Below are 11,530 nucleotides of genomic sequence, written 5' to 3' on the forward strand. Positions count from 1 at the left end.
AGTGACAGTCAATTTTTAAAAAATATATTTTCATGGAGCCATTGCTGTGGCGTAGCGGGTTAAGCCTCTGCCTGAGGCATTGGAATCCCACATGGATGCTGGATTGTGTCCCGTCTGCTCCTCTTCTGATCCAGCTCTCTGCTATGGCCTGGGAAAGCAGTGGAAGACGGCCCAGGTCCTTGGGCCCCTGCACTTGTGTGGGAGACCCAGAAGAAGCTCCTGGCTCCTGGCTTCGGATTGGCGCAGCTCTGGCCGTTGCAGCCAATTGGAGAGTGAACTAGCCAGATGGAAGACCTCTCTCTCTCTCTCTCTCTCTGTACTCTGCCTTCAAATAAATAACTAACTCTTAAAAAAAAAAAAAGAAAGAAGCAAACCATCACTCACGTAAATATATGAATATATTTCTGACATTGGAGTGTTCCAGAAGATAATAAGGAAATGATAGCAGCTCCAGAAATACCAACTGATTTTAATCTACTACAGGAGTCAGAGACACATGTTTCACCTGACACAAATGTTGAAGACATTGAAGGAAAAAACCAAAGCAAGGCAAAGGCAAAAATTTGTAAAAAAAAAAAAAAAAAAAAAAGGGCCTAGGAGAAAAGGCCAAAATTGGAAATGGTGAAAATAAATAAATAAATAAATCTCTAAAAAGTATGTTGCAGAGCCAGCACTCTGGCACAAAGGGCTAAATGCTGTTTGGAATGCCTGCATCCCGTATCAGAGTGACGGCTCAATCCTGGCTGCTCTGCTTCTGAGCTGGCTTCCTGCCAATGCACCTGGGAAGGCAGCGGGTGAGGGCCCAAGTACTTAGTTCCCTGACACGCATTTGAGAGACTAAGATGGAGTTCCTGGCTCCTGGATTCAGCCACCAGCTGTTGTGGCCATTCAGGGAGTGAATCCAGTGGTTGGAAGCTCCCACCCCCCCACCCCCAACCCCCACCCCACCCCCTGTCACTTTGCATTTCAAATAAATGCAAAAAAATATTTTAAAGAGAAACACAGCTTGTTCACTTCCCCAAATGCCTGCGACAGCTGGTGCTGGCCAGATTGAAGCCAGGTCCCAAAACTCAGACTGGGTTTCTACATGGGTGGCAGGGACCCAAGCCCTTAAGCCACCACTTCCTGCCTCCCAGAACACGCATTAGCAGGAAGTTGGAATCAGAAGTGGAGCTGGGACTTGAACCCAAGCACAATGCAGGTCTGAATCCCATATCAGAGCGCTAGTTTCTAATTTTCCCTCATCCTCACCAACATATGGTATTTAACAGTGTGAAGTGGACTCCCATAATTCTTTTTTTTTTTTTTTTAAGATTTATTTATTTGAAAGTCAGAGTTACACACAGAGAGAGAAGGAGAGGCAGAAAGAGAGAAAGGTCTTCCATCGCTAGTTCACTCCCCAGATGGCTGCAACAGCCGGAGCTGCGCCAGTCCGAAGCCAGGAGCCAAGAGCTTCTTCTGGGTTTCCCACGTGGGTGCAGGGGCCCAAGAACTTGGGCCATCTTCTACTGCTTTCCCAGGCCATAGCAGAGAGCTGGATCGGAAGTGGAGCAGCCAAAACTTGAATGGGCGGCTATATGGGATGCTGGCACTGCAGGCGGTAGCTTTACCCGCTATGCCACAGCGCCGGCCCCCCATAATTCTTTTAATTTACATTTCTTTAACAATACTAGTACTGAGCATCTTTTCACATGCTTAATAGTCATTTGAGTGTTCTTTGGCAAAATGTCTATTCAAATCCTTTGCCAACTTTTTTGGTTTGTCCATTTGCTGTTTTGGGTTCTTGAGTTTTAGTTCTCTACATATTCTGGATAGTAACCCCTTATCAGAGATAGGATTTGCAAATGTTTGATTCCAATCTGTGCATCGTTTTTTACTCTACTGGCAGTGTCTGTTAACATTTATTTATTTTCACTTTATTAGAGAGAGATATCTCCATCTTCTGGTTCACTCTCCAAATGCTCACAACACCCAGGGCTGGACCAGGCTGAAGCCAGGAACCAGGCACTCATTCCAGGTCTCTCACATGGGTGGCAGGGGCCCAAGCCCTTGGGCCATCATCTGCTGCCTTCTCACGGGCATCAGTGGGGAGCTGGACCGGAAATGGGACAGCTGGAATACCAATATGGCATGCTGGTGTTGCAAGCAGCAGCTTAACCCACTGAGTCAAACACTGACCCCTGTAGTAAGTTTTCAAATGAGAAGTGTGAGTCCTCCAGTTTTGTTATTTTTCAAGATTCTTTTGGCTATCTGAGCTGCCTTGAGACTCCATGTGAATTTGGGCATGGATGTCTGCATTTCTGTAAAATGTCTTTGGGATTTTGATAGAGATTGCTTTGCATCTATAGAATGCTTTGGGTAGTATTGATATCTTTACCATATTAATCTTCTAATCCATGAATATGGCCGTGTTTCCACTTACTTATGTCTTCTTTACTTTCTTCCAGCCATATTTTGTAGTTTTTATATACAAGGCTTTCATCTCCTTGTTAATTCAGAAATGTTTTATTCTTTTTGAGACTATTCATCAGTTTTATAGATGCAACTGATTCTTTTTCTATGTTGACTTTGTATCCTGCTATTTTGCTGAACTCATTTACTAGTTTTAATACTGTTTTGTGGAATCTTTTAGGATTTTCTTCATATAACTTCAAATCAGACAGTTTACTACCTCCTTTCCATTTGGTACCTTTTATTTCTTTTTCTTGCCTAACTGCGGAGACTCAGCCATCTGGTGCTGTTGAACGGAAGTGCCTTCTGCTTGTCTTTTGCCACTGAATGCACTGAACATGATATTCACTGTAGATTTTTCATACGTGGATTTCATTATGTTGGGGGTACTTTCCTTCTGTTCCTAGTTTGTTGAGTTTATTAAAACCATGAAATGTGGAATTTTGTCAAATTCTTTTTTCTGCATCATCAGAGACGGTCATGTGGATTTTCTCTTTTGTTCTATTATTGTGGTGTAGTACAAAGATCCACAGGGTGAACCATCCTTGCACTCCAGGAATGGATTCCATTTAGTTACGGTGCATAATCCTTTTACTACGTGCTGAATTAGGTTGGCTATGCTCAGTCTGTGAGGATTGCTTCACCCATGTTCATAAGGAATAATGACCTGTAGTTTTATTTTCTTGCAATGTCCTTGTCAGGCTTAATTATCAGGGCAATGCTGGTCTCGGAATTAAGTGCTCCCCATTGAGAGAAGTTTGAGGATTAGTGTTGTTCTATAAAAAATAAATATAATTCACCAGTGAAATCATCAAAACCAATGCCTTTGTCGGGATATTTTCAATGATTGATTTGTATTTCTTAATTCAGCACTGGAAAGTTTTGTGCTTCTAGGAACTTGTCCATTTCATCTCAGTTATCTAGTTTGTTGGTTCATATTTTTTGAGAAAGATGTATTTACTTATTTACTTGAGAGAGAGAGAGAGAGAGAATCTTCCATCCGTTGATTCACTCCCCAAATGGCTGCAATACCTGGAGCTGTGCCGATTGGAAGCCAAGAACCAGGAGTTCTGGGTCTCCCACAAGGGTGCAGGGGCCCAAGCACTTGGGCCATCTTCTACTGCTTTCCCAGGCCATAGCAGAGAGCTAGATCAGATGTAGAGCAGCTGGGGCTAGAACCAGCGCCCATATGGGAGGCTGGCACTGCAGGTGGCGGCTTTACCTGCTATGCCACAGCGCTGGGCCCCCCACAATCAGTTCTGATTTTAGTAATTCAGCCCTTATTTTTTTTCATAGTATCTTCAGATAGAAGTTTGTCAATTTTGTTGATCTTTTTGAATAACAAATGTGGTTTTAAAAATTCTCCTTTTTTTCTATTCTCCATTTCCATTTTTGCTGTTCTGATCTTTATGAATGCTCTCCTGTTGCTAGGCTTTGGTTTTAGTTCTTTTCTTAGCTCTTTATGCTGTAAAGTTAGGTAGCTGATTTGAGAGCTTTCTTTGATGTTTTAAATTTTTATTTTAAAATTTTATTTATTTGAAAGGCAGAGGGACAGAGAGACACAGAGAGACAGACAGAAAAAGATGTCCCATCCATTCACTCCAAACTGTGCACATCATCGAGACTGGACCAAGCCAAAGGCAGGAGCTGGGTCTCCTATGTGGGTGGCAGGGACCCGATTACCTGAGCCAGCACCTGCTGCTGCCAAGGTGCACATTAGCAGGAAACTAAAACCAGGAGTGAAGCCAGGCTTCCAACCCAGACACTCTTACGTGGCACGTAGGTACCCCAAGCAGTGTCTTGACCACTATATCAAATGCCCACGCCCTCTTTTTTCTTTTTTAATGCAAGCATTTATTATAGCTATGCATTTCTCCTGCAGCACTGGCCTCCTTGGTTTCCATGTTTTGGTATGTTGTGTTTTTTCTTTCATTCAACTCTAAGTATTCTCTAATTTCCCTTGTGGTTTCTCTTTGATCCATTGATTAAGAGTGTATTGCTTAATTTCCACAAACACTATTTTCCAGTTTCCCTTCTGTTTTTGATTTCTTTTTTAAGAATTCGATTTATTTATTTGAGAGGTAGAATTACAGTGAGAGGGAGAGACAGAGAGAAAGGTCTTCCCTCGCTGGTTCATTCCTCAAATGACCACAGTGGCTGGAGCTGAGCAGATCCGAAGCCAAGAGCCAGCAGGTTCTTCCGGGTCTCCCACTCGGGTGCAGGGGCCCAAGCACTTGGACCATCTTCCACTGCTTTCCCAGGCCATAAGCAGAGAGCTGGATCAGAAGAGGAGCAGCTGGGACTCGAACTGGCACCTATATGGGATGCTGGCACTGTAGGCAGAGGCTTAGCTCACTACACCACAGCATTGGCCCCTCCATTATTGATTTTTTTTTTTAAGATTTATTTATTTACTTGAAAGTCGAAGTTGGGGCTGGCGCTGTGGTGTAGCAGGTAAAGCCACTGCCTGCAGTGCCAGCATCCCGTATAGGCACCAGTTCAAGTCCTGGCTGCTCCTCTTCCAATCCAGCTCTGTGTTGTGGCCTGGGAAAACAGTAGAAAATGGCCTACGCCCTTGGGGCCCTGCACCCATGTGGGAGACCAGGAAGAAGCTCCTGGCTCCTGGCTTCAGACTGGCACAGCTCCAGGTGTTGCAGCTTACTGGGGAGTGAACCAGCGGATGGAAGACCCCTCTCTCTCTGCCTCTCCTTCTCTCTCTGTGTAACTCTGACTTTCAAATAAATAATCTTTTAAAAAAAAAAAAGTTACAGAGAGAGAGAGATCTTTTATCCTCTGGTTCACTCCCCAAATTGCCACAATGGCTAGGGGTGGGTCAGACTAAAGCCAGGAGCCTGGAATCCCAAGCACTTGGGCCATCCTCCACTGCTTTCCCAGGCACATCAGCAGGCAGCTGGATCGGAAGTGGAGCAGCCGGGACAAAACCATGCTCCTATGGGAGGCAGGCATCGCAAGCTGGAACTTAAACCACTATGTCACCCATGTGGGAGACCTAGATTGAGTTCTCAGCGTAGGTACTGAGGAGTAGGTACTGGGGAGTGAGTCAGCAGATGGAAGATCTGCCTTTCAAGTAGATAAAAATATAGAAAATTAAAAAAAAAAAAATCAGGCAGGCAAGGAGTTTGGGAAAGGGCTGCCATTTTAAGCAATGTGGGCAGGCAAGGTCTTCCTGGCCAAAGACCTGGGAGAACGAAGTAGAAAGTCCCTTAGCTATCTGGGGGATGTTCTTTCAGGAAGCAGGAAAACCAGCCTAACAGCCTTCGAGGGAGCGGCCTTGGGAACCTGCAAGGGCAGGGGCGTGGCAGGGTGGGTGAAGGTCAGAAAATGGCACCAGATGTGGCTGGCGTTGTGGTGCAGCAGTAACCTGCTGCCTGAATCCCCAGCATCCCTTATGGATGCTGGTTAGATCCTGGCTGCTCCACTTCCGATCCAGCTCTCTGCTGTGGCCTGGGAGGGCAGTGGAAGATGGCCCAGGTGCTTGGGCCCAGGTGCTTGGGCCCCACCTGGGCGCATGAGAGACTGGGAAGAAGTGCCTGGCTTCGGATCAGCTCAGCTTCAGTCGTTGTGGGCATCTGGGGAGTGAACCAGTGGATGGAAGATCTTTCTGTCTCTCCCTCTCACTGTAACTCTACCTCTCAAACAAATAAATAAAATCTTTAAAATATATATATGTCTTAAAAACAGAAAATGGTGGTGGTCCCTGAAGGCGTCTGAGCATGTCCTGAGGCTGACACCTGTCCCAGGTCTGAGGTCCGAGCGCCCCCTCAGGAGGCGACCGTGACTGCCCAGGAGACAGCGTGGCCCCATGTGGTGACAAGTGCTCAGACTCTGGAGGTTTCAAAGCCACAACTGGCGGCATTTGTAAGCTCATCGGATGTGGAGTGAGGAAGTGTGACTGAGTACCTTTCACGGCTGGCCACGTGACGTGGTCAGTGACGTGTGTGGAGTGAGGCAGCCTTCCTCCTGGGCCTGCCGCAGCCTGGGCCCCCCCCACACTCCTCAGAGCTCCCACTGCTGCCTCCCTGTCACTCAGCTCCACAGACGCGGCAACCCCAGGAGTACAAGATGTCCCCTTTCTAGACTGGCCTTTTTTTAAAAAAAAAAGATTTATTTGAGAGACAGTTACAGAGAGGCAGAGGGAAAGGTCCTCCATCTGCTGGTTCACTCTCCAAGTGGCTCCAATAGTTGGAACTGAGCTGATCCAAAGCCAGGAGCTTCTTCCAGCTCTCCTACATGAGTGCAGAAGTCCAAGCACTTGGGCCATTTTTTACTGCTTCCCTAGGCACATTAGCAGGGAGCTGGATGGGAAGAGAAGCAGCCAGGACTTGAACCAGTGCCCGTATGGGATGCCGGCGCCACAGGCAGAGGCCTAGCCCCCTATGGCTTCATTTTTCCTAGCCATCACTTTTATGTCCTTGGCCTTACTTCAAAAGTCTGGGTCTCCCCTTCGCCTCTCCACAATGCTGCTGGAGTGATGCGGCCTCACCCATGGCCACAGCTCCCAACAGCCCACACCTGCTTCCTCAGCTCACACCTTCCTGCACTGCCCAGGGGTGCACCACGGGCACCTCAAGCTTCTTACTGATGGCAACACGCAGCTCCCACCTCCTTGGGCACTCGCAACAAGCACCCTCTGCGTCAGCGCGGGGTGGGGTGGGGGGGACCACGCTCGGACCCACCCTCTTCCCCAGCTCTGCCAGATACACCGACTGCCTCTCTGAAAACTTGTAATCTGGCCCCTGCTTCCTTACGCTCTATCTCTGGGCCAGTTCTGCCTTCTCTAGACTTCTGCCACGTCTGAACTGGGGACTGGCACTGCGGCACAGAGTTAAGCCACTTGCCTGCGAAGCCGGCCACCAGTTTGAGTTCTGGCTGCTCTACTTCTGTTCCAGCTCCCTGTGAGTGCGCCTGAGAAAGCAGTAGAAGACAGACCAAGTGCTTGGGCCCCTGCAACCATGTGAGAGACCCAGAGTGCAGCCATCTGAGGAGTGAACCAGCAGATGGGAGATACGTCACTCTTTCAAATGAGTAAATCTTTTTTTTTTTTTTTTTTTTTTTTTTTTTTTGACAGGCAGAGTGGACAGTGAGAGAGAGAGACAGAGAGAAAGGTCTTCCTTTTGCCGTTGGTTCACCCTCCAATGGCCGCCGCTGCAGCCGGCGCACCGCGCTGATCCTGGCAGGAGCCAGGAGCCAGGTGCTTTTCCTGGTCTCCCATGGGGTGCAGGGCCCAAGCACCTGGGCCATCCTCCACTGCACTCCCTGGCCACAGCAGAGAGCTGGCCTGGAAGAGGGGCAACCGGGACAGAATCCGGCGCCCCAACCGGGACTAGAACCCGGTGTGCCGGCGCCGCAAGGTGGAGGATTAGCCTATTGAGCCACAGCGCCGGCCCTCAAATGAGTAAATCTTAAACAACAACAACAACAACAAAAACTACAAAAACTAACCAGAATCCCTATTCATCAGCTCCCCGGCCTAACAGAACAGAAAGTGCAGGCAAGCTGCCCAGAGTCTGAAAAGTGCTAAAATACCTCCAGCCCCTTCTCTGAAGGTTCCTGTGGATTTTTCGTACTCAACCTGTAGCCAGACTCACTGTAGGACACTACTGCTCTCCAGTGGTGGCTCCTCAACCCCGTAGGCCAAATTCCATGATGCCTGGTAGCAGGCTGCTGTCTCCTCCACACTACTACTTTTTTAAAGAAAAATAAATAGATATTTGAAAGCCAAAGAGCAAATGTGAGTGAATGAGCGAATCTCCCATCTCCTGGTTCATTCCCTAACTGGCCTCAATGGGAATCTGGAACTCCCTCTGGTCTCCCACATGAGTAGCAGGGGACCAAGTACTTAGGCCATCAACTTCCACTGTCCTCCTGGGCATATTAGCAGGGAGGCAGATTGGAATGGAGTAGGCAGCTGTTGAACCTGTGCTCACATAGGGAGATGGCGTCGTAGGCAACAGCTCAACCTGCCACATGCCAGCCCCACTTGTAAACCAAAATTCCAGTTCTTTGAAGCGAAAGCCTCCAACTCCATCACCCAGTCATTCTGCATTCATTCTTGGGTCTCTGGCTTCGTCCTCTTCATATCCACCACTACTGCCCTCACTTGTGGCAATTTCAACCCACACAGAAGACATCAACTCCACAGTCCGTACCTTTTTCAACAGTTTATTTGAACAAGGAAAGGTTTTAAAATCAGGCAGCTCCCCAGACCAAAAATGGTCCCAAATGCTTCCTCCTGCACCCATCCCCTCAACAGTGAGCTCCTTGTATAACCAGTCTGGCATCTGATTTATTTGTATATCACCAGGGGGCCTTCAGCCGGAGTGTGGGGGTCAGCTACTGTGGTTGGCTGAAGTGCAGTTGCTGTCACACAAGCATATATTCATCTGAGGGTAAAACCTGCCTGCATATCAAGCTTTTTTTTTTTTTTTTTTTAAGGCAGAGTGGACAGTAAGAGAGAGACAGAGAGAGAGGTCTTCCTTTGCCGTTGGTTCACCCTCCAATGGCCGCCGCGGCTGGTGCGCTGAGAGAGAGGTCTTCCTTTTTCCATTGGTTCGCTCCCCAATGGCCGTTGCGGCCGGTGCACCGTGCTGATCCGAAGCCAGGAGCCAGGTGCTTCTCCTGGTCTCCCATGCAGGTGCAGGACCCAAGCACTTGGGCCATCCTCCACTGCACTCCCAGACCACAGCAGAGAGCTGGCCTGGAAGAGGGGCAACCGGGACAGAATCCGGCGCCCCAACTGGGACTAGAACCCGGTGTACCGCCACTGCAAGGTGGAGGATTAGCCTTTTGAGCCGCGGCGCCGGCCAATCAAGCTTAAATTCTACTTCCTGGGGCTGGTGCTATGGTGCAGCATGTTAAAAGCCCTGGCCTGAAGTGTCAGCATCCCATATGGGCACTGGTTCTAGTCCTGATTGCTCCTCTTCCACTCCAGCTCTCTGCGATGGCCTGGGAAACAGCAGAAGATGGCCCAAGTCCTTGAGCCCCTGCACTCATGTGGGAGACCTGGAAGAAGCTCCTGGCTCCCTGGCTTCAGATTGGCACAGCCTCAGGTGTTGCAGCCATCTGGGGAGTGAACCAGCATATGGAAGACCTCTCTGTGACTCTTCCAAATAAATCTTAAAAAAAAAAAAATTCTACTTCTCTATCTATAGAGGTCCATTTATGCCAATCTTGTCTAATATTTTCTAGTGAAACAGCACCTCCCTCGTGCACGTGTGCATATGCACCTTTAACAATAAACCTAGTGTTTATATTTTAATTTCAAAGTGGAAATACTAACCATCTGAGTAGGGATTTGAGGCACAGAACCTAAATTATGGAAGTTAAAGCTCATGGTCCATTTCTGACTTCACACAGCAAGACTTCTTGCTTTTCCTTTCACATCCAGTCTTTTACATGGCCATAACCTACACTCGGTCACTGTCAAGGGTACCACACCTCACTGCAACCCAGGACGTCAGAGCCAGCTGGCTCCCTCTTGGTACTCCTTCATGGAACGAAGCTGGGACTTACTCATCCTAGACCAATTCTAACCACTTGAGAATGCTGCACACCTGGGGTCGCTGCTCCACTTCTGATCCAACTCTCTACAGCCTGGGAAAGCAATGGAAGATGGCCCAAGTCCCTGGGCCCCCGCACCCATGTGGGAGACCCAGAAGAAGCTCCTGGCTTTGGCCTGGCCTTTTTAGTCTCTTCAGGAGTGAACCAGCAGATGGAAGATCTCTAACTGGATTTCAAATGAATAAATCTTAAGAGAGTGCACGCGACTTATCTACTAGTTTTGGCCAATTCAGGATCTAGTCTGGTAGTGGGCTTGGACGGTCACTGTCAACTACACCTTCATTTTTCACTTGCTCTGAATTCACCTGGTGAGCTCCTGGCTGTATCCAACCCACCTGTCCTTTCCAGGTAAGTTGTCTTAGTCTCCAAAACTGTTGGTTTTCTCTAAAATTCCAACATCCTTTCAAAACTCCTCCAAGCCTTTCAAGATTACCCAAGGTTCTTTAACTGAAATTCGCAGGCTCAATGTATGAAACGTCATATTGAATTTTTTTCTTTAAAAGTTTTATTTGAAAGGCAGTTACAGAGCTCCTGCCTACGGGTTCAATCACCAACATCCCACAGTGCACAGGGCAGAGCCAGGCCAAAGCCAGGTGCCTAGGACTCCATCCAGGTCTCCCATGTAAGTGGCAGGAACCCAGGTATTTGGGCCATCATCTGTGGCATCCCAGACGCATTGGGATGTCAGCACTACAGGTCGTGGCTTTACCTGCTACACCACAGCGCTGGCCCCTCTTTGGTTTTCTGTGTGGCAGTATTATACACTTTCTTTCCTTTCCAAACTTACTCTTAACAGATCCTCTAGCATATAATCATAGAAACCATGACAGAAATCCTCACTGTGCTGCCCCCATCTGAAAGGTATAGCCCAATGGACACCTAATTCCTTAGCACCCACTGTCCATGGTCCCCGGTGCTCCAGTTCCCATGAAGGAATATGGGTGGTCCACCACTGTCACACAGGGGACCACTCTGAAGGTCAAGCATCAAGGCTGAGGGGCTGCCAGTGGAAACCACCAGCTGCCACCGAGTACAGCCTCCTAACTCATGCACAGACCACACCAAAGCCTCAGGCTGGCCTATGTTGGGAGATCAATTTAGATCTGTACCTGGGCTGCCTTAGATTTACAAACTCTGAATTCCTTATAGAAATTCTTCACCAAGGGCCCAGGCACCTTGGCGCAGCGGGTGAAGCCAACTGACTGTGACACCAGCATCCCATATGGCTGCTGGTTTGTGTCCTGGCTGCTACACTTTGTGGGCCAGCTCCCTGCTGATGCACCTGGGAAAACAGTAGAGAGTGGCTCAAGTATTTGGGCCCCTGCCACCTGTGAGACCTAGATGAAGCTCCTGGCTCCGGCCTGACTCAGAGCTGGCTGTTGTGACCATCTGGGGTCTGCATATATGTGTGAATCAATGGATGAAAAAAAAAAAACTTACTAAAAAATAAATTTTGTCAGCCAAAGTACTCCTAAGTGCAGGACAACAGCACATGAGA

The sequence above is a fragment of the Oryctolagus cuniculus genome, chromosome 7 (assembly GCF_051225735.1).
Source record: "Oryctolagus cuniculus isolate XC-2025 breed Fujian yellow rabbit chromosome 7, ASM5122573v1, whole genome shotgun sequence".
NCBI classification, from domain to species: Eukaryota; Metazoa; Chordata; class Mammalia; order Lagomorpha; family Leporidae; genus Oryctolagus; species Oryctolagus cuniculus.